This window comes from Mesocricetus auratus, unplaced genomic scaffold, assembly GCF_017639785.1.
Source record: "Mesocricetus auratus isolate SY011 unplaced genomic scaffold, BCM_Maur_2.0 Super-Scaffold_100019, whole genome shotgun sequence".
Lineage (NCBI taxonomy): Eukaryota > Metazoa > Chordata > Mammalia > Rodentia > Cricetidae > Mesocricetus > Mesocricetus auratus.
In genome coordinates this window covers 10,471,370-10,493,151 of record NW_024429200.1, presented here as the reverse complement: position 1 = coordinate 10,493,151, position 21,782 = coordinate 10,471,370, and the positions used below count along the sequence as shown (strand labels likewise).

General features: G+C 45.8%; 1 long non-coding RNA gene across 2 annotated transcripts in view; it reads right to left on the bottom strand.

Annotated features, from left to right (window-relative positions):
* The window catches only part of LOC121133034, a 112,942-nt gene that overhangs the window by 26,331 nt on the left and 64,829 nt on the right, over positions 1-21,782 (bottom strand). For both annotated transcript variants that reach the window (XR_005869773.1, XR_005869772.1), the window contains one exon: positions 9,661-9,721. This is a non-coding gene — a long non-coding RNA (uncharacterized LOC121133034). The remainder of the gene's footprint in view (positions 1-9,660; positions 9,722-21,782) is intronic.

Below are 21,782 nucleotides of genomic sequence, written 5' to 3'. Positions count from 1 at the left end.
CCTCGTGTGAGTGTGGAGTGGCAGATTTCCAGTTCTGCTAGTAGGGAGCTTAGGGAAAGGAAGGCAGTTATAGTTTACTGCAATCCTGCTCCTTTGGAGCCCTGCAAAGGCAGACTGTGATCTAATGGAGGGTTCTTCAAATCATGCAGTAACCCATTTGTGCTATAAGCAGCACTTTTAGGAAAGGAAACAAAACAGAATAATAAGGTAGGCACTTATCACGCTCATATAACTACATGTGTGTGGCATGTACTTTCCCACGCTGTAAAACCCAATCCTTTCTGGGAAAGAAAATGGTCTATTAGCAAAGGTTGGAAATTATGCTTGAAATGAGGTGGGTGGATCACATGTAGATTTAATCAGAGTTGGAGCTATGCCATTCTTCTTATCGCGGGAACTAATCCACAAACCAAGACGTGTTTACACTATTCTAAACACTGATCCTAACGGTGTATTCTAAGTCATTATTTAGTCAATCACCCTGTATTTATTCTCCCTAGAGGGTGTTGAGAGGATGAAGCTCAAAAAAACCAAAAAAACAAAAAAAAAGAAAAGAAAAAACACCCAACAAAACAAAAAACCCAATAAGAAAAATCTACTTCAAGTTTATCACATAGTTAATTGTTAATTAAGTAGGATTAAATTACAGTAATAACAGCTATCACACACTGAGAGCTATGTGCCACAGTATGTTCTATACACTGTACAACACACTGAGAGCTATGTGCCACAGTATGTTCTATACACTGTACATACATTAACTCCCTTCATCTTCCCAGTGGTTCAGTAAAGAAAACACTAACATTACTTGTTTTACAGATAACACAAAAACTAAGTCAGTTGCCTTCGATGGAGTAGAGTCCTGGCGTTTAGCATCTCAAGGCATGCTTTTAGTTGCAGAGACACCAGTACCACAATTGTGATGACACTGGGAGAAAGAAACCTCAACTACCTCAGGCCTAGCCTCACTTCTTTAACGTGTGATGTCCCAGGGCATGCACACCACGCTTCCTAGAAGAGCCAGCTGCATATCCATCTTTCACTGTGCTGCAGACTGAAATGCAACAAGCAGACCCCTTACCATTCTGCAGTAACTTTGTCTTCTTATTTATATCACAGAGAGGAGGAGTTGGTTGGTCAGCTGTAGTGTTGGCACTTAACTATCAGTAGTAACGTCCATTCTTAATGCCTCACCCACTACTCATGTCCACAAGCCATTGACCTGCTGGTGATGACTCCTGGGCTGAGTACCTGGAGCTCCAGGGCTGCCTCTGTCTTTGCATCCACTGACTGGGAGTCTCACTAGTTTCAAACAGGCCCAGAGAGAATTGCAGATCTAGCATAGTATGATGGGTATACGGTCATGATTCACGACAACATGAAATGACATGTAGCCCAACTGTTTGCCCATACAGCCTCCTTGCTGCCTTCATGTTATCCAGCATGTTTTATAACAGGGTCTATACAAACAGTATGAGTCAACACTGTTGCTGGCAGCATTGAGTCCTGGGACTCTTGAATAAAAACCTTACTTTTTCAGCACCACTAAAACTGCAGTTTAAAGGTTATAATTTGGATTTGAAATGTCACCCTACATGCTCATTCGTTGAATGCTTAATGAATACGGGATAAATAGAGCTTTCTGAAAAAACTAAGGAACTTTTAAAAGGTGGGTTCTCACTGGAAGTGGGTTTCTGTGAAGCGTGGACACGCCCTGCTTGTGCACTAGCTCTTGGAGATGCAAGGAGTCCTGAGCCATACACTGTCAACACCTGCATGCCTTCTAGCCACAACGGATTGTGGCCCTTTCAACTGTGAGACAAAGTTATTCCTTCTTCCCTTAAGCTGCTTCTCCCAAGTGTTTGATCCCAATGAAAAGTACCTAGGACAAATGGTGAGTGAGCGAGTGAGTGAGCGAGCGAGTGAGCCGAGTGAGTGAGCGAGTGAGTGAGCGAGTGAGTGAGCGAGCGAGTGAGCCGAGTGAGTGAGCGAGTGAGTGAGCGAGTGTTCGATCCCAATGAAAAGTTCCCAGGACAGACGGTGAGTCCACAGCTACGGGACAGCCCTTCTTGCATCATGTGAGCTGAAGCAGTCAATGCAACTAGCAAAGGAAAGCAATACTCAGGTCAGGTCTATGCCCGACACTTACCTGTAACCGCAGATTTTTATCATACAGCAACTTTGCCCCCCCGAAAAAAAACAAGTATTTTTTTAAAATAACAGTTATCAAAATATATGTGTCTGGTTTACAAATTGGGCATTTTTTTTTTTGGTTTTTCGAGACAGGGTTTCTCTGTGGCTTTGGAGGCTGTCCTGGAACTAGAGACCAGGCTGGCCTTGAACTCAAAGAGATCCGCCTGCCTCTGCCTCCCAAGTGCACGCCCGGCTCAATTGGGCATTTTTAAAAGTAATGATAAATCTGGGGCTTAACTGCAGTGGCTGTGTTATACCACACTTCCTTTTAGATGACTTAAAAACTAATAAAAGTAGTTCTCCTTTTACCACATACAGTTCAGACAGAGCACTGTCAAAATTAAATAGTCCTTGAATAATACTGTTTACTTTTGACTGTTAATTCACAGAAGAGGCAGGAAAGATGACTGAACTATCCATCAATAAAATGGTTTTTGGAATTTTAAAGCCATTTCTCTTAATGAACAGACTGAGCTGTTCATTTCTACGAAGCACACTGTGTATCTGAAACCAGTACATTTGATATGGTCTGGGACGTACACTGTGGGTTACAAAAAATAAAAGGATGATTCAATTATGTACTAATATGGTCAATCTGCTTCTGAGAAAGATACCCTTGGGAGAAAATAGCGATGTTTGCACTGAGCAGTATGACACTTGCTTCAAGCGGCAGTAGCATGTGGGGACTTTTGTGATGCTGCTACTCATTCCTCCCGTCTACTAACCCTGCCCGCTTTCTGAGCTGAGGCAGGAGCATGCTTCTGCAGAAGAGGGGAGAATATCCAATGCTGCATTTAAAGCTTTTTTCTTTTAATTGGACACGAGTGGTTTATGGGGGTAGGAGAATCAAATACAAAACTGTTTCCTTTGAAAACATAATTTATTAACATACTTAAAACTGCAACCAGAGGCTGGGGACACGGCTCAGCTGGGGAAACACTTGCCAAGGTTCAATCCCCAGTACATAAAACCAGGTGTGGTGCCACAAGCCAGTAACCCACTTCTTGGTATGAGGCTTATAGTCATCCTTGGCTACATAGTGAATCTGAGACTAGCCTGAGGTCCCCATAAGACCCTGTCTCCAAACAAAAGCCACCATCACAAAATCTCCGCATTTATGCCAGAAACAGCAGCATAGCTACCGACTTTGCAGCCAGCAGCGCTTGCTGGTATTAAGAGTCTGGCTGAGGCCTCCCTAGAGTACAGAAATGAGGGCAGCTGTTCTGGAGCCGAGGAAGAGTGTGCAGAGCTAGGAGGACAGGGAACATTTAAGGGAGGAGCTACTGCTAAAGGAGGAAGTTGCTCCAGGTTTGCAAGTGGCTCACAAAGCCTTCATTGTCGGAGGATGAGTGCCCATGGGCCTCTGTCCTTCCTGCCCTCAAACTGGCAAAGTGGAAAAACCAGCGAACTAGGATATGAGTGGAAACTCACAAAGTAAACAGTATGCTTTAAAACTGTAAAATAAATCCCAATGGCAACTTTTAGCAAAATGTATCCTCAAATTCTTAAGGAATGTTAAGGATTCTGCAATAGTCCAAACAGAAAGAACAAGGAAAGGGGGCTGGAGAGATGGCTCAGAGGTTAAGAGCACTGATTGCTCTTCCAAAGGTCCTGAGTTCAATTTCCAGCAACCACATGGTGGCTCACAACCACCTATAATGAGATCTGGTGCCCTCTTCGGGCCTGCAGACATACATGCAGGCAGAACACTGTATGCATAATAAATGAATAAATCTTAAAATAAAAAAAAGAAACAAGGAAGGAAGGACAATGCTACTTCTAAATACACTATAAAGCCATAGAGATTAAAGCAGTATGGTGCCATTCAAACAGACATAACCAGAGTGAAATACACCTCTGCGTACGAACTGATCTCGACAAGGACACAGACATACAATACAACAGGCCCCTACATGAACAGTGATGAGAAGATGGAAAATAATAAAACTACTGGATCTATCTTACACCCTACAAGATAACGTGACCCATGGGTTGGGGAGGCGGAGGAATGGGGGAAAGGTGCCTGCTGTCAAGTCTGACAATGTGAGCACCGTCCCCAGGACCAGAGTGCACCATACACCTAGCCCCGTGAGCCGTCTTCTGACTCCCACACATGTACTGTACAGCACATGAGTACATGGAGTGCACACTCATACACAGTAAATACATGCAATGTAATTTTTAAAGTTAAAGTGAACACAAACTAACTGAAGACTTAAACTGAAACACCGAATGCATGAAATTAGTTGGAGAGACTACAGGGCACACTCCACACCACTGCATCTAGGCAGGATTTCTTGAAAATGACAAAAGCACAAGTAACAAGAGCAAAACCAGACAAGCGGGCTCAGAGCAAGTGAAGCAGCTCAGCATGGCACAGGAGGCGGGGCCGCGGGGGAGACCCGAGGGCTTGTGTCAGGCAGCTGTCGGTCACACATCTGACAGTCACAGAGAGCATGTAAGTGGTGCCGGAGGCCCAGAGGCAAAACAATCTCATCTCTAAAGTGGGCATTTCTCCAAAGACGAGGTACAAATATGACCGTGATGCACATGAGAAGATTTTCAACACTACTGGTTTGCAAGAAAATGCAAATCAAAACCACAGTGGGAGCTGGGTGAGGTGGTGCACACCTTCAATCCCAGCACTAGGAGGCAGAGCAAGGCGGCTCTGAGTTCCAGGCCAGCCTGGTCTACATGCCCTGTCTCAAAACAAAGCACAGTACGCTATCAATCCCACCTTTCACGATGCTTACTATTAAAAAAAAAAAAAGGCATAAAAGAGACGAGAAACTGGAGCCCTTACACAGTATCTACTGATGTAAAACACAGGGACAACTAACTAAACATTGTGCATGGGTACACACACACACACACACACACACACACACACAGACAGACACACACACACACACACACACACCCCCAGTGCTTTTATGTCCATCTCCTACCTTCCTAATAAGCCCTGGTACGATCACACCTGAAGCGCTGAAACAGCTAAGCCCTGGTACATACAAGCGCTTCATTTGGAAAAGGTACCGTTAATTATTCTATCTGATAACCACATGTGGAGTACAATTTCCAAGTACTCACTTCAGAACTTCTAACACCAAGACTGTTAAAGCGCGCCCAACTGCAGAGAGCTCGGGCTATTGTATTATTCTATTATCCCTCTACTTTCCTTCTTTGGTCATCACAGCTGACTCCCATGCAAATGAGAAGCTCCTTAAAGCTGCAAATAGTGCTTCAATATTATTTGGACCCAAAGAGGCTGGGGTTCCAATGAGGCGCTGCCTGCCACACGGTTCTCAGAAAGGGTAGAACAGGGCATTTCAGCCTATCTCACCTGGCTTTCCCATCGTGCAAGCCTTGAACTGAATGGCAGTAGATCCTCGCCTATGCTTTCAGCCGATGCTTAAGTCTGTGGGACTCACCAAATGGAACATGGTTACTTACTTACCTTTGAAAACTAGTTACTGTTTTGTGTTATGTGTATGCAGAGCATGTGTGTGCACATGCATGGGAAGCCAGATTTTGACATCAATGCCTTTCTCAGTTACTTTGCGCCCATCTGGGGGCGGGGCTCTCACTTGACCAGGAGCTCATGGATTGGCTAGGCTGGGTGGCCCAAGCAAGAGCTGTGGGGAACCTGCTGTCTGTCCTTCACCACGCAGTGCTATGGTTACAGACCAGTCACAGCTAGCTTTTCACATGGTGCCTGAATTGTGAGCTCAGGTGCTCATGCCCGCAGAGAAGGCACACCTGTGACCCAGCCATTTCCCCAGCCTAATATTAGTATTTTCTTTGCCATATAAATCCAGAAAATGCAAAGCAGATCAGAATCCCTGACTACAGGAGACAAATCCAACAGCCTGCTGCTGTAGTTTCGGCAGCAACAGTGGCTATTCGCTAACCACAATTAATGTGCACACTGTATCAACAGAGATGCTTTGGACTTCAGCCCGGGGTTCAAAACCAGCCTCTGGAATACACTACCATTACCTCTTGTTTAACCCCCTTTTAGACTCACCTAGGCTTGGCTGACTAATATAGGCTTCTCTCAGATCAATCAAGGGGACTTGACTAAGGGAACAGCTTCACAAGACGATAGCCAGAAAGACAGAAAACGTGTAAGACATACTTTCAAATACATGTTCTTCATGTCTGAGGTTACAAAACACAAATGCATCATTTTATGTTCCAGATACTGTTTGATTTGTTCCCTTAGGCCGACAGCTCTATCTGGCCACGTCTGTCACTCTCTGAAGCCACTGCAGTTCTGTCCAGTGACACAAAGCTTGCCTACTGAAGAGGGACGGAGATAGTCTGAGGACACTCGGCAGGTAAGCCCACACTTACTTCTGTCTTGCTTGCTCAGAGCCGCTGGCTACAGGGACTAACACACACACACACACATTCTGGCGCTTTCCTACCAACTTCCCTTCGCTTACTTGTAGAAAACTATACAAAGGACAGTTTAGCAAACAGGTGAAAAACCTTATTTCCAAGCAACAAGAGAGATATGCCAGTCAAAGCACTTAACAGTTACCTACCGCCTTCAGAGTGTTTCTCAAAGGCAGGGGACTACTACTGGCTTAGTTCAGTGTAAAGAACCATTTTGTGGAAGGTAGTCCTTCAAATCTGTTCTGGGCATAGCACACCCTTGGGAAGGCCATAACCACGTATTTTGTCTTTTGAAGTGAGCCTGGCTCTGTCCTCAGTAAGAGCTAGTTCAGAAGCGACCATGATGCCCCGACGGGCTCTGAAGCAAACTGCCAGTACCCTGGATTTCTATTTCTAAAATCTGCTTTCATTTTAAACTTTCTATTGATGAGTACTCTGCTTCTGCGTGCACATCTCATGCCTGAGGAGGTGAGAACGGGCATCAGGTCGCCCAGAACTGTAGTCAGGGGTGGTTGTAGGCGGCCATGTGGGTGCTGGGAGCAAACCTGGGTCCTCTTAGTCAGTGTGTGCTCTTAATCACTGAACCAGCTCCGTCTGGCTTTATTTTTCCATGGCAAAGTTTGTAAATGGGAACACAAGTACTTCTCATGTAATAAAACTAAACCATCTAAAAAGTAAGGTCTTACTTTGTTGTGGAGACGTGAGTTATTCCTTATCCCTTTCAGAAACTTTTAAATGACCCGGGTTGAGAAATAATTACTACATGATTATTCTGGAGCCCCACTGAACATGCAGGAAGACTAGGACCAGGGTTTTATCGATAAATCCTTGTCTCCATTACATATCTACTCCTTGAACCAAATTCAAAGATATGAGTACTTCTTAGGTTCATCAGATGTGGGCTATAAATGGCAAGCATGTCTGAGAGGCTTAGGCAGGAAGCATCAGTACATTCTAGTATAAGACATATCCATATGCTACAAAAGCTTAAGGTCCTATGGTAAATTCGAGATGAGAACAGCAATGCAATACTACATTTTGTCCAGCAGGTGTCTCTCTGGAGTGTTTGACACCAAGCAAGAAGAGGATGGGTTAAGGAAGACCCTACCCTGTGATCCCTGGGCTGACCACTTATAGGGTGGGAGTGGGGATGGGAGGGTGGGTTTTGAGATCAGAACACCACCACAGTTATGCTTCTGAGGAACTGTATGCTTCAATATGAAAATTATTTAATAGCAAGACCTTCATGTGGGGCACGTGCACATGGGCAGGCAGAGGTCAGAGGTCACTGTCAGGTATCTTTCTATCACCCATGGCTATCTATTCATTTATTCTTTCACTCTGGAGACAGACTCTCTTACTGAACTTTGTGCTCAACTGATCTGGTTAGATCAGCTGGCCAGTGTTGTCAGGGAGTCTCCTGTCTCTGCCCCACAGTGCCAGTGATGAAGTGCTTACAGACTGCACGTCTGGCTTTCTCCACAGCGGCTGGATCCAAACCCGGGCCTAGCTTTATGTGATAAGCCCTTCACTGGCTAGCTTAGCCCCCACCACCTGTGCTGTTAAATAGTGAGATCTCACAGCACAAAAGGATGGGCTTTCAAAATGGCAAGCATGAGCCTTTGTTACTGGTCAGGAAAGCAATGTCAAAGCTCAAACAGGAGGACAGCTGAGCAGGGGATGGCGAGCAGAAGAGAAGAGCAGTCAGCTACAACAAGGTGCAAGTTTGCTGCGGAGAATTAAAAAGCTGAAGAGTTGGGTTAGAGGAGTCCCCGTGGCCTCTTAACACTCATCTGTAACAAGTTCCACGGCATCGAATGCTCCTTAGTCTCTGAATGCATGCATTTACACATACACACATACATGCAGGCAAACACTGGTATACATTAAACCATTTTTTAAAATTAAGGCAAATTTTCAGGGGTTTAGGGTAAAAAAAAAAAAAAGGAGTGGAGGAAACACATTCTCAAGGGCAAGGAAAAAGGGCTCTCGGACATAGCACAAAAGTCTCACAAGTCTGCCAGAGGGTAATACCCTGAAGTCACAATCCCCATTAAAGAGAGGAGTGTTATCATGAAACAGACTAGAGGACCAGGTGTGGTGCACACACCTTGCATCTCAGCACTGGGGAAGGCAGAGGCAGGCGGGTCTCTGAGTTTGAGGCCAGCCTGGTCTACAGAGTGAGTTCCAGGACAGCTAGGGTTATGTAGAAAGAATCCATCTCAAAACAACAAAACAAACTAGAAAGCTGACAGGTATAAATGTATGCAGTGCTAACTGGTGTTTCCTCCTGTGGGTCTGAGTATCACAGTCACACTCAGTGTACCTGTGGTGCTGGTAACGGCCATGCTAGCAGCTCCCAGGAGAGCAGCAATCCCACATATAACATCGCACCCAAAACGCAAGCAGGGAACCAGAGCAAAGACCAAGTGACACTGATTACAGGATAAAGCAGGTAACTTACCAAGCCACATCAGAGGGAAGGAAGGTACATCATGAAGGCCATCAGAGAACAACCTACCAGATTGGTCCCTCCCTGAGAAAAGGAATGCTGATGTATTGAAAGAGAGAACCAAGAAGACAGAAAGGCAGGAAACGAGGGAGTCAAGTCCCGAGCATCATCACAGGAGGAGGCGAATCTGAGCACACATGCAGAACCAAAGAGACGCAGGTCAAATGAGGAGGAAGGGTTGTGCTCCCTAAATCCACAGGCGCCATGGGTGTCTCTATCTTCGTTGGCTTGGTGTCAAAGCTTCCAAACTGAAACCAGTTTCACACTCAAAGTTATTATCAATGGGTGCTTGAAGGCAAAAATTGGTATGCCAAGATAAAGTTTCTTGGATCCATTCAGGCCATATCTGAACTTACCAAGGCTGTTCATTCACCCTTGGGACAGAGGGTTGACTTTGTGTGCAGTTTTCTGGTTACGACTAGTTCATTTGGGGCTTAGGTACACTGACAATAACTTAGAAAAGGGCAAACGCACACTGAATCCTGTGTCAGATACTATTCTAAGCACTTATAAAGATCAATGCAAAAAATATACACACAACTAATTTCACTTACCTGGTTGTCAGTGATTCACTGTGTTCTATTAAAAGGGCCCGAGTTGCTGCCATTGTCCCCCCTGCAAAAGATGAAGGACACAATTGTCAGTGAGTGTTCACAAAGGGACACCCACACGTTTTCGGTGGTTGTTAAATAGTATTTCCCAAACTCAGGAGAACCTTAATTTATCATTTCAGGCTATCTTTATTGCATTTGTTAAAAACAACAACAGCAAGACCCATTTTTAAAAAACACCTCTCACTAGTAATAAGGCCTTGAGAAACAAGTATCTGGTGGCTTCAAAGGATAGCACTATGTGACACCATGAATGCGGTTTAGCCAAGGCCTGAGCAGATGACACCTTGCAGCAGCTGGTCCTCTCCTTCCACCAACCAAGCGGGTCTGGGGGATTGAACTCAGGTCCTCATGCTTAGAGGCAAGTGCCTACACTGGTTGAACCATTTTGCCAGCCTTTGACATGCTTCCCTAAGTCACGCTCCCTCTGAAGATCATTTGTAGGCAAACATCTAACTTCTCGCCTCACCCTCTACCCTGTGAAATAACTGCAGCTGGGCAGTTTTAAGAGTTACCTGAAGAGTCAACACACTATAATAGAAAAAGTGTCTTTTGAAAAGGAGTGCTACTGCTTAGGCAAGGTTCCAGTGACATTTACCCTGGGGAGTTTGTGACGAGCGAGGAACCAGAGGTGCCTTCCCCAGGGTTTCTCACATGTCTTAGCCCCTCAGCTGTGCTGGGATGCTGAAGCAAGTCTCACAAATAGGGAAGCTCCTAACAGACTAAAAAGGTCATAATATCCAAGACTCATTTGTAATGAAAAACAGACTGTCAAAAAACCCCAGCAGCTCTGCCTAGTTTGACCAACAGTTCCTGTTCTGTCAGTACACAAGTATATCCTGAGAGCCCAAGTCTTCTGGCAGTTTGGAGCGGAGGACCCATCCTTGGATTGTCTGGGGAGCCTGCGGGAGCCGCCCACGATGACAGCCCTCCTCCTCCCCACTGCCCTTCCCCTGGAGGAGCACACCTCTAGCTCGTATTCCCTCCCCGTCTCTTACCCAAGATGGGCCTTGGGGAAAACACCAGAAAATATCAATCAGACGGGGGCTCAACCATACTTAATCTTTCACCCTGGATGTTGGCCTAAACAGCACAGCCGACACTTGGCCCGCTCTGGTCCTGCTCCCCTCCGCAGTTTTCTCTTTAACCTTCTCTCACTAACCCACAGGCCCCGGAGGAGGACCTGCTCATCTGACTGGCAGTTTACTGCAGGGGCTCGGCAGATCTATTCTTGAATGGATGATGCTGTGGGGCCATTAGAACCCGCTGTACCATCACCCAAACAGGGAAGCCCACGTGGCGTCCCTGACCAAGTGTCAACCTCCCTGTGGTGTTCCGTATGTCAAGAGAGGCAGGAACCAGATGGGCTCTGTCTATATTAATCTCTCAATTTTGTTGTTATTGTTGTTTCCTATACTTCCGTGGCCAAAATAAACCTAAAGCTATTAAAAGAGAAAGAGCACAAAGTTCAGATGATTGAGGAGCAATTCTGCAGTGAGGCCTCTGGCAGAGGTTACTAAGAAACACCATCAACAGAAAGGAAAACACACATTTGGCCAAGGACATCCTCAGCTGGTACAGTGATGGGAAAGACACTCAACAGTCTCAGCTCACTTCAGGGTGCCACCGCAGCTGAGCAGTGTGAGGACTGGAGGAGGCCTTGCTGTCGCCTTCCTCCAATCCCCGGGACACACAGGACCACTGCCAGGACCACTGTGCTTGCCTTCCGCTTGCCCCACAAATCACCAACTAACTGTATGCCTAGTGTTTTAAATGGTTCACAGCTATGGCTACACATTTACATTTCAGTTCTTTTATGTGAGGGGATTAAAAACCAAACTGGTGGAGAGACCCCACCACCCACCCACCCACCCACACCACCCAGTTCTAATTCTTTACCTAGATAATGCGGTTAGAGAGTCAACTGCATTCAAGTAGTGTGCATGTAAAATAGGCCAGGCACAGTTCTAGACATTAGAGACACATATTGAAGACAACATCTGCTCTGGGAGGAGGTAACATTCTAGAAGCGACAATCAACACTGAAGAGAAACATCAAACACACCATGTGACAGTAAGTGTCATTTAGAAACGTATAGAGAAAGTATGAACTGGGAGTGATGTGTTTGAACATGATGGTTAAGGGACACCTTAATAAAGAACTGCCACATGGTCAAGGAAAGGGTTACAAAACAAAGTTGAGCGCATTTTGGGAGAGACATCCCTAGCCATGGCAAGCACCTCACATTAGGGCACTATGAGCCTTTGGCTTTTATTCCAGCAGCATAGCCGAGAGGTCTTCTGGGAAGGCACTGTAAGATCTGGCTGCTGTGTGGACAACATGAGGGCAGGGAGACCAAGTAGAGAGAGCAGTTGCAGGGCTCCTGGGACAGTGAGAGAGAGGTGAAGTCAGCCTTCAGAGTTATGAACAGAGTGAATGGGCATCTAAAGATGGATTCTTCCAGGTATATGGAGGAGATGCTATGGGGTCAACTCTAAGATCCCTTACAACTGATCATAGTGGTCTGGGAATCATCATTGCTATGGTTTATACTTAGCCCCAAAGACCCAGCTCTTCTAGGCCTGCGCTTGAACTACTCCAGCCTAGCACTAGTGGGAGGTGGCAGGATCTCCCTTGTGCACATTTCACTCCAGCCACAACCCCCTCCACAGGCCTAATGCAATGCGACAATTGTCCAAACTTGAACATCCAAAACTGTAGGCCAACATAAACCTATCCTTTTTAAGTTCATAATCTTAGGCATTTTATTTCAGTGAAAGACATAGAACTATGTAGTTGGCTAACACAATTTACTGGGCCATGTTTTTGTTTAAATTACTGCCTTTAGCACAGAAAAGTGGGCTTAAATTCGGTACAGAAATAATCTATGATTATTCCTGACGTTGGAAAAGATCAAACAATAAACAGTTTCTCTGTATAGTTTTGGAGCCTATCCTGGCACTCACTCTGTAGACCAGGTTGGCTTCAAACTCAAGTGAGCCGCCTGCCTCTGCCTCCTGAGTGCTGCAATTAAAGGTGTGCGCCACCAATGCCTGGCAATAAACAGTTCTTATTAAAGCAAAAAGACAAAACATGGAGTATATATGTATTCCTATACTGGTCATTCCCTGTACTAGCATTTTTCACTTATTCTGAAAATAAAAGGCTTTGTCCTACCTAAGGAGAAAGGCCCTTATATTTATATGGCCATGACAGTTGATAAGTTTAAAATATGACTCTCCACAGGAAGGTCTACTGATCTACAGCAGACTAAGGAGAAAGGCCCTTATATTTATATGGCCATGACAGTTGATATGTTTAAACCATGACTCTCCACAGGAAGGTCTACTGATCTACAGCAGACTACACAAACAGGAGCCGCCTCACAGGCCGGCTTCAAGCGTTTGACTGGGCCAGTGTGAGGTCGGTCAAGAGCGACACCTAGCCCATCGTAAAGGAGGCCTTATGCTTCCACACCTGGTAACTGTGATAAGGTGACAGACTGCACAACGGACAAGAATTAAGGAGCCTTTGTATTCTCTGCTCTGAGGATAAATGGGGGTAGGAAGAGGTCATAGCACAGAGCGTCCTAGAAACCAAGGGCTAACAGTCAGTGAGCAGCTTAAGCCCAACAGCCTTGGAGACTGCTGTGTGTCAGGAGTGGAATCCCTGCCCTCCCCTTTCAACAACACCTCAAGCCAGTGTCATCGGCTGGCCTGCTCTTAGCTGCAAGCAAAAGTAACACGCTCAGTATTTAACTCTCAGAAGGAGATGCTGTGTTTACTCCACATCTCTCCAGTGTGCGGAGATAGGCAAGGCCTTCCTGGTGAGCTCCAGGCTGCCATACTGCCCTACAGCAGAGTTCTTTTAGTGCCAATGTATACACAGCTGGGGCAGGGGAGAGCACTCTCTGATCCATGAGGCTCATACGCAAACGACATACCGAGATGTCCAACATTTCATCTTGAAACTACTTCAGCCCATCTTTGACAACTCACAGCATCTACTCCCTTCCTAGTCTGCTTCTAAGGATAGCAGCGCACTGACTAGGAGTCTCAGCAAGTGAGGGTGCTTGCTTGCCAACCCTAACCACCCCACTTTAAGCCCCAGGATCTGCATGGTGGAAGAGAACTCCTGGAAGTTATCCTCTGGCGTATATACACACACCCCAAAATTTTCTTTAAAAGGTTAACATACGTAACATTTTTTCAAGAATCATCTACGTAGATTCAGAGACTATAGGAGCACGCATAGAGCCTGCACATTTTCAAGATGGGGGCTCCACTGCTGAAAAGAGGAAGTGGACACTGGTTCCCACCCCTGACCAAGAAGCTCTTGGCAACTAACATCCCCATGCAAAGGAAAAATTCGTCTTCTCCAATGGAATCTCACTGGGCGTGTTAATCATACTGCAAGGTAGACCCCCTTGTCAGTAATAGCTGAGCAACACAAAATGAACTCAATGATATTTTTTTGTTTCAAATTGGAGCATTTTTTAAATCATTTTTGTCTTTCGCTTGTGTATTTTGTTTGGTTGTGTTTGGACACAGGGTCTCTCTATGTAGTCCTGGCTGTTCTGAAACTGACTACGAAGACCAGGCTGGTTTCGAACTCAAGAGATACTCCTATCACTGTCTCCTAAGTGCTGGGGTTAAAAGGCATTCACCGCTCCTATGGTTTGGTTTCTGCTTCCCCTGCCCCCATCTCTACGAGTGTCTTATTTTTGTTTCTTTTTTAGAGAGAGAGAGGGTGAGGAGTGAGTGGTAGGGAAGACCTACGGTGAGTCTTGGGAGGGAGAATGTGATCAAAAACTGTCTAAAAACAATGTTTTTCTAAAATATCTAAGAGAAGGATCCTCAGGAAATGAGTGAGAAAGGCCCACTATAAAATCCTCAGGTGACTGAAAGATAATGGATAACTAAAAAGAAACAGGCTGACAGTTAAGTTGCGGGCACAAGGCAGAGAACAGACTTGGTCTATGTGGCTTGAATGTAGCTTGAAGTCAAGTAAAGAGAGGAGGTGAAGGACCTGGGCACAGCATGAACAATGACTTTTCAAACCAAGGCGCTTCCTTTACTGAGGACAAATTGCTCGTCCCTTCATCTCCTGTATCAAGGCACAGCAAATAGGACAGGCTACAAGTTCCCTCCCAAAAGGCAATTTCACAACTTTGTGCGTCACAGGCACTGTGTCAGACTGGAACGCTGGGCTTCGCCCCAGCCTCCTCTGAAGAGGGCGTACCCTGCCTCGCAGCACATGCACAGCCTCCTCTGAAGAGGGCGTACCCTGCCTCGCAGCACATGCACAGCCTCCACTCAGCAGGGCTTATGCAGCACATCCAGGCTGCACTCACTTCTGCCTCACGCGGTCTCTCAGAGGCAAGCATTCCAATCGAGTCTCGCAAAGGCGTCACATGTAGCCTGAGCGACGACCACGGTGATTTGTGCATCCGTACACTCGCTAGATGACAGAGGCTCCAAATGAAGAGGGAAGAGGAAGGCAGAGAGAGACGATGAAGTTACCACCTAACCAACAGGTGCACTGCACATGTGGGTCCTGGGAGGAAGTTAGTCTGGATGTGCTCAATTCTGCATACCAAAGACAGGAGTTTCACTGTCGGCGTGTTTATAACCTACTGGTAGAGCTGAGTCTTTAGACAGTCATAACTTGCTTTTAATTAAGAACACACTATTTCATACTACAAATAGTCAAACAATGGCTTGTGGTTACTGGGAAGCCTCAGAAAATGTGCCTACAGAGTCACCCTCACATTAGACTAACTTTGTCAACCCCCACACCTGGAACACTTCATCTTCAAACACTCCAATTTAGAGACACCTTCACCCCAACATTACTAATTAATACAAAAAGGGAAACTTTATTTTACCATTTGTTCTCTTTTTCTGAGAATCTAGCACTATAGATTATCAGTTTTTACAGGCTACTGGGCAATTCTTCAAACAGCTATATGTTCTGTGGTTACTTCTATGAAAGGCATTTCTCACTTAGGACTTTTCACTTTGATGTAGGACTTTTCAATATCCCATTAAATAAGAAATATGGGAACTGCAACCAAGAACAGTAATTGCTATTCACAAAAATTTCCATAACTCACATCACTGCCCTCCCTACCAGCACTCAAAGCCACATACCTGACACCCGAGAGCCAGCTCTGCGGGATTCACACCTGTACCAGCAACCCCCTGCCACCTACCTTCCCTGGTCAGTGCTCACCTTCTAGGGTCCTATAAGCACCCCCTTTCCTGCAGACTGCTGCCCTGGGGCGCAGAGCGGCCAACCCACAATGGTGTCTGGGTAGTGCCCAACAAAGTAAGCCACAGCCTCCTCACACACTAGGTAGCATCTATTTGCCTATGACCCTCCAGCCCCTGGCTCATTAGGAGTGTGGCGGTAGACTTTCACCATGAGAAGAACGACACAGGTTAGGAGGCGACCTTATCTTAGCTGTAGGACTTCTTAAAACACCTTCACGTTGTATACTGTGGAACTATCAACAGACATTTCCTGACACACCAACTTGCAATCAGATTTTAAACTTAGCACATTTTTTCTTGAGAGAGAGAGAGAGAGAGAGAGAGAGAGAGAACACAAAAAGCTACTCTTGTATAATGGAGAAGGAAAGAGCAGCAACTGACCAAACGTGAACAGGATGTCCGGAGTTCTTTCCATTGGAGGTTGTTTGTCCAGAGGCGCTGGCTTCCAAGTGTGCATGTGTGCGCGTGCGTGCCTATTTTACTCATTCTTCCTTGCAATGAACAAACCAGGCCAGAAATAGAAATGACAAAACCTAAAGTGAATGCTTGCTTTACAATCCCTCGCTCTGCCACAGGGGAAAAAAAAAAAAGCCACCTCCTCAGGGCAGACCTCATTACGTTTCTAAGGATACAGCAAAGTCCCCATCCCACATATTGTCACACACACACACACACACACACACACACACACACACACACACACACACACCCGTCACACCATTCCAGCACCCTCTAGGGAAGACAAAAACAGAGAGGTTGATGAATCAGGTCCTGAAGGTGGTTAATACTACCAGAAGCTCAGTCCTATCCTGGGGGCTTCGAGGCTGGCAGAGTCACCTTCTCACCCCCCTCCCTACAGCTGCCACACAAGAGGCCTGGCCCTAACTGCTCACAGTGGAGAACTGAACAGCAGGATTCGGCAGGACACAGGCATGGGAGCCAGTAACCGAACACTCAGCAGACTTCCAGGGGCAGGACGGGAAACGTCCGGCCCACCGAACAGGGAGTGGGCAAAAAGCTCTGGCCACAGTCAGTGCCTGGGACGCCTCTGGGCAAAGGCAAGAAGTGTCTGTTGCTGGCTGAAGGGCTGAAATTCCAGAGCCATTTCAAGGGAGCTTTGCCACAGATCCCAGAGGAGTCCAGTGGCAGACCATGCTGGGACACTGTATGTAGCCTACCTGGGCTTGAAAGGAATTGGCATTAAGGTCAACACCGAGGCAAAATAAACAGGGAACATTCTGGGAAATGTTACAAAGTGTTTTGTAAAACACAAGTATGGTTGTCTAGAATGAAGAATGAAAATAACCAACACATAATATGTACCTTAGACACTGATGCACTCATGCACCAGTTCTGGGTTCGAACCCCAGTACAATGCCGAAAGAAAAACACAAAACAAAATAAGGAAAAAAGCAGGCAGCCAGGAGCCTACAAAGGGCGACAGCAGGGCAGTCTCTAGTCAGAACAGAGAGTTCACATGGGACTGGGCGTGGGCTTGCTTCCATTCCGCCACCCACGGCTTCTGGGGCAAACAAATTCTTGGCTGAGCAGGTATGTGTGGGAGGCCTGATTATTTTCCCCGCATTAGAGCTTTGCCCAGAACTACTTAATCAGGGTTTTTTCAAGGTCACATATTAAAAAGCCAAAGTTACAGCCTTGCAAAACAAACCGCTCAGAAGTCCAGGGGGCAGGAGGACTGGAAGGCCAAATGACCATTCTCATGTGATCTAACTTTCTATCCACTCAGAACACGATAAGCAGGCCAACACAGGCAAGCAATAGTAGCTAATTTTGCTACATGTGCTTGTGTGCATGCTCTCTCTCTCTGGAAGGCAGAATTCAAACCCCCTTCAATGTAACTTGACCGCACTCATCCTTTGAAATGGGTCATCAACCCACCATCAACACAGATCTTGTAAAGAGGCACACAGAGGATGGTGACTTACCCAGGGACACACTAGGCGCCACATCCCTGTGGGCCTGCTATCCTGGCCCTCAGTAAGTCATAACCGTAACAAGAACCCTCTTCCAGTTACAGTCCATCCAATTTCCAGTGCCCTGGGTTTCTTTAAGCAGCTTTTCTCAGCGTATCATCATCAGAGCTGGTCTCTCCCTTGAAGTACAGATGGGACAATACCATCCCGATGCTTTAAAAAGCCGTGTTTTGGAGGGCTTCACCCCACCATCCACCTTCTCTCGCCCTGCCTGCTTAGACAATACTCTGGCCAAAGCTTTGATCCTGTTAACAGTTCAGTGTACAGGCTTCTGAAAGGGCCTTGTGGTTATTGATTGCAGTAGGAGTTTTGTTGTTATCTTTCAAATACATCCTGACGATAAGAACATCAGGTGGTTTCCAGGATTCACCTGTCCAGTTTTAGCTTGTTCCCTGGCGGGTGCCTGGAACTCTCCAGGATCTAACACAGAAGTAGGCACTCTAGATGTGGGCAAGCAGATGAATGAACAAACAGAAGGCTATTAATTCACAGAGGCTGAGTTTAGGGCAAACTTATGACGCACATAAGAAGCAACAGGCAGCCAAGTAGGGCACAGTTATCACTCTAAAGGTCTAAATCCGAACAAGAAAAAAAATCAGTAGGGTATTAACTCTAAAGACACTTTAGGTGTGTCTGAACAGGTAATGGAGGGGGGCTTATTACAGTGGATTCCATCTTTAAAACACACAGCTGATGCATTTAAGCAAGACAGTAACTGGGTTCCTTTGTATGAGTCCTACACTGTTTTCCTATGAACACATACTCTCCCCAAAGGTATCAAAAGCCCTGGATGCCATCTTTTCTCTCTAATGTCCATCCCCACACACCCTCATCTTTGAGTTCACAGAGGCCTTTTTACTTCCTCTCAGGGGGCTTTCCCGACACGAGGAAGCACTCTTCTTGCTTGTAGTCAAACACACTTGCCTTGGGGCTGGAGAGAAGGCTCAGCAGTTCAGAGCACTGTCTGCTCTTCCAGAGAACTGGTGTTCAAGTCCTAGCACCTACATGGTAGCTCTCAGCTGTCTAGAACTTTGGGTCCAGGGGATCCAACAGCCTCACAAAGATATACATGTAGACAAAAATCCAATGCATATAAAAAAGTTTTTTAAAGAGTAAAAATAAATTAAAAAAAACACTGGGTTCTTTTTGTATATAAACTCACCCAACAAGCAAAACTATTTTTATCCACCTGAACTCTCTACCTATCCCAACTTCATTCCTGTACACAGGGAACAAAACATGTTCTGAGCACCAATCAGGCTTCTAGTCAGTACAGAATGTTGTTTTTTAGAAGATGAACACAGGGGGCACTGGCTGCTCTTCAACAGGTCATGAGTTAAATTCCCAGCAACCACATGGTGGCTCACAACCATCTCTAGTGGGATCTGGTGCCCTCTTCTGGCATAAAGGTGTACATACAGACAGAGCATTCATACATAAGACAAATCAATCTAAAATTTAAAAGGGGAGGGGGAAGATACCCACAGAACGTTGCCAAGATATGAAGACATGGGTTTTCTAATGTTCAAATGTATTGGGTATTGTGAAGCTGCAGTTTCACCCTGCGGTGACTGATGAGCAAGCTCTCCAAAAGCAGCTGGTTGTTATCTACTGTCAGAGATGTCCATCTGTACACCCTGCTGCACCACGGAGCCTGTCTGCTCTCAAGATCTCCCACACAGAGGGGAACTCTTACTGAGTATGACATGCCATTGAGACACCTTTTGTGACTGGTTCTGTTTTGAGGACAGGGTTCCACTCTTAGAACTCATTATGTAGCCCAACCTGGTCTCAAATCGGTGGCAAGCCTTTTCGCTCAGCTTTCCAAGTGCTGGGGTTACAGGCTTAAGTGCCATACCTGGTCCAGCTAAGTGTCTGAAACACTTGTGTTGGGGTCCACTCAGGTGTGCGTGTGGGTTCCATTCTGGCAAGCACACACGTGCCAAGCCATTCCTGAGTGTGGACTCCCAAGTGACACCAGAAGAGGCCCAGGGGCATCGGAGAGGAACCACTGCACTTAAAGGACCTTTGGGATAGTAGTCTATCTGAGAAGGTCCAAATATTTATTCTAAGAATGAGACATTTCCTGTGTGCCTAGGTGTGATTACAGGGTTACAGTTTGAAAACAAGAACTCCCTATACTTTAGATCGGATAGATTGGAAACCAAAAAGGAAAAACACCCTGGGCATATTATTTCAAATAAACGAAACCCTATTACTATTTTCAGGTAATTGTGAAGAAAGCTTTTAAAATGTTACACATTTAAAGCAGAGTATGCAACTTTGCTAAGCATGGGGGCTGGTGTGAACACGGCTATCACACAGTTCACACCACCTAATTCATTATTCTGAATTCAGGGGGCAGGGTGCCCAGCACGAGTGAAACCTGGGTTCAAACCCTGCATCACAAACTAACCTGTCCTCCTTTAACTGTGACGACCCTGTAGGAGGTAAACAAAACCAACCCTGTACTAGAAGACATCGCTTCGTGTTAGAAGTAGACTTTCCTGCAAGGTTTAGGGTACCAGGGATCACGGGCTACTATGAAGTTTGAAAACTTCCCTCGATGTTTCCCAAACATGTTGGCTGCTGGGGACCTGGGCAGGTAAACCTAACTGTTCACATGGAAGAAAGGCTGATTCCCTTCGGATAAGACACAACAGTTAAGCATCATCCTAGCTCAGGCAGGTACTGGTAAGTGACAACTCAGCATCCAGTTTCTGTGATTTGGTAACAGCGCAGTCAGTTCAAATGCAGAAGACCCTCTGACCAAGACACAATAGTCTTCTGTGTCAGAAGGTGTAAAAATCATGTCCAGGGCTCACTTAAAAGTGGAAGTGCCCAGTGGTTCCCTAGAATATCGTAAGGCTTTCAAAACCTCTACACTAGAAAAGCAACATGAATTCCTTTTTGCCTTTAGCAACCTGTCCTTTCCCCCACCAAGGATGTGGCCTGCTCATCGACCCTTAAATGTATTAGGAGAGAATTTAAGATCAATAAAACAGAAACACTTTGTTATGAAATTCACATCCCTCCATTCCACCACCGCAAACTTCTTTCAATTCATCTATTCAGTTTTTATGTCTAAACCTAAACTTCCTGAGAACAAAGGATAAACTCTATTTTCTTTAGTTTCAGGGGCCTAGACAGACTGCACGCAGGGAAGTTTACGCAGCATTTGCAAGACACTCTGCAAAAAGCAACCAAGGTCCCTTGTGCAGCCATGAAAGACAAGGCCTAAACTGCAGGAACATACTGTACCCTGAAAGTTGACATTTTAAGTTACATTTGGGTGTGTATGGATTGTTGAGAGGGATCAGAAAACCAACACCTGAGCTTATCAATACAGCCCCTCACACGTGTATAAAAAACATCTTAGGGGAAACTAACCTTTACAGGTAGCTGCACTGGGCTGGAGGTCTTGCTGTTCTGGAGTATCCAAGTTCAGTTCCCAGAAACCACACGGGGTAGCTCAGATACAGCTCTAGGGGAATCTGCCTGACGGGCACCTGTACTCATGGTCACAGACCCACCTCCCACACTGTTAAAAATAAACCTTTTTTACATACAGCTGTATGAGTGAAGAGTTTTGTGCCGTTCCACACTGAAAGCCTGAAGTCATAAGAATATTCTGTGACTGACTGTTTCATGCTAGAGGGGTATCACTCAGGAGGGCTGTAGTGGATCACGTCTGGGAATCGCAAATGGGGGGAATCATACCCGATGTCACAGGTAATAACTGGGCTTAGACAGCAGAGCATCAACAAGCATGACAGAGGAACACCACATATGCTG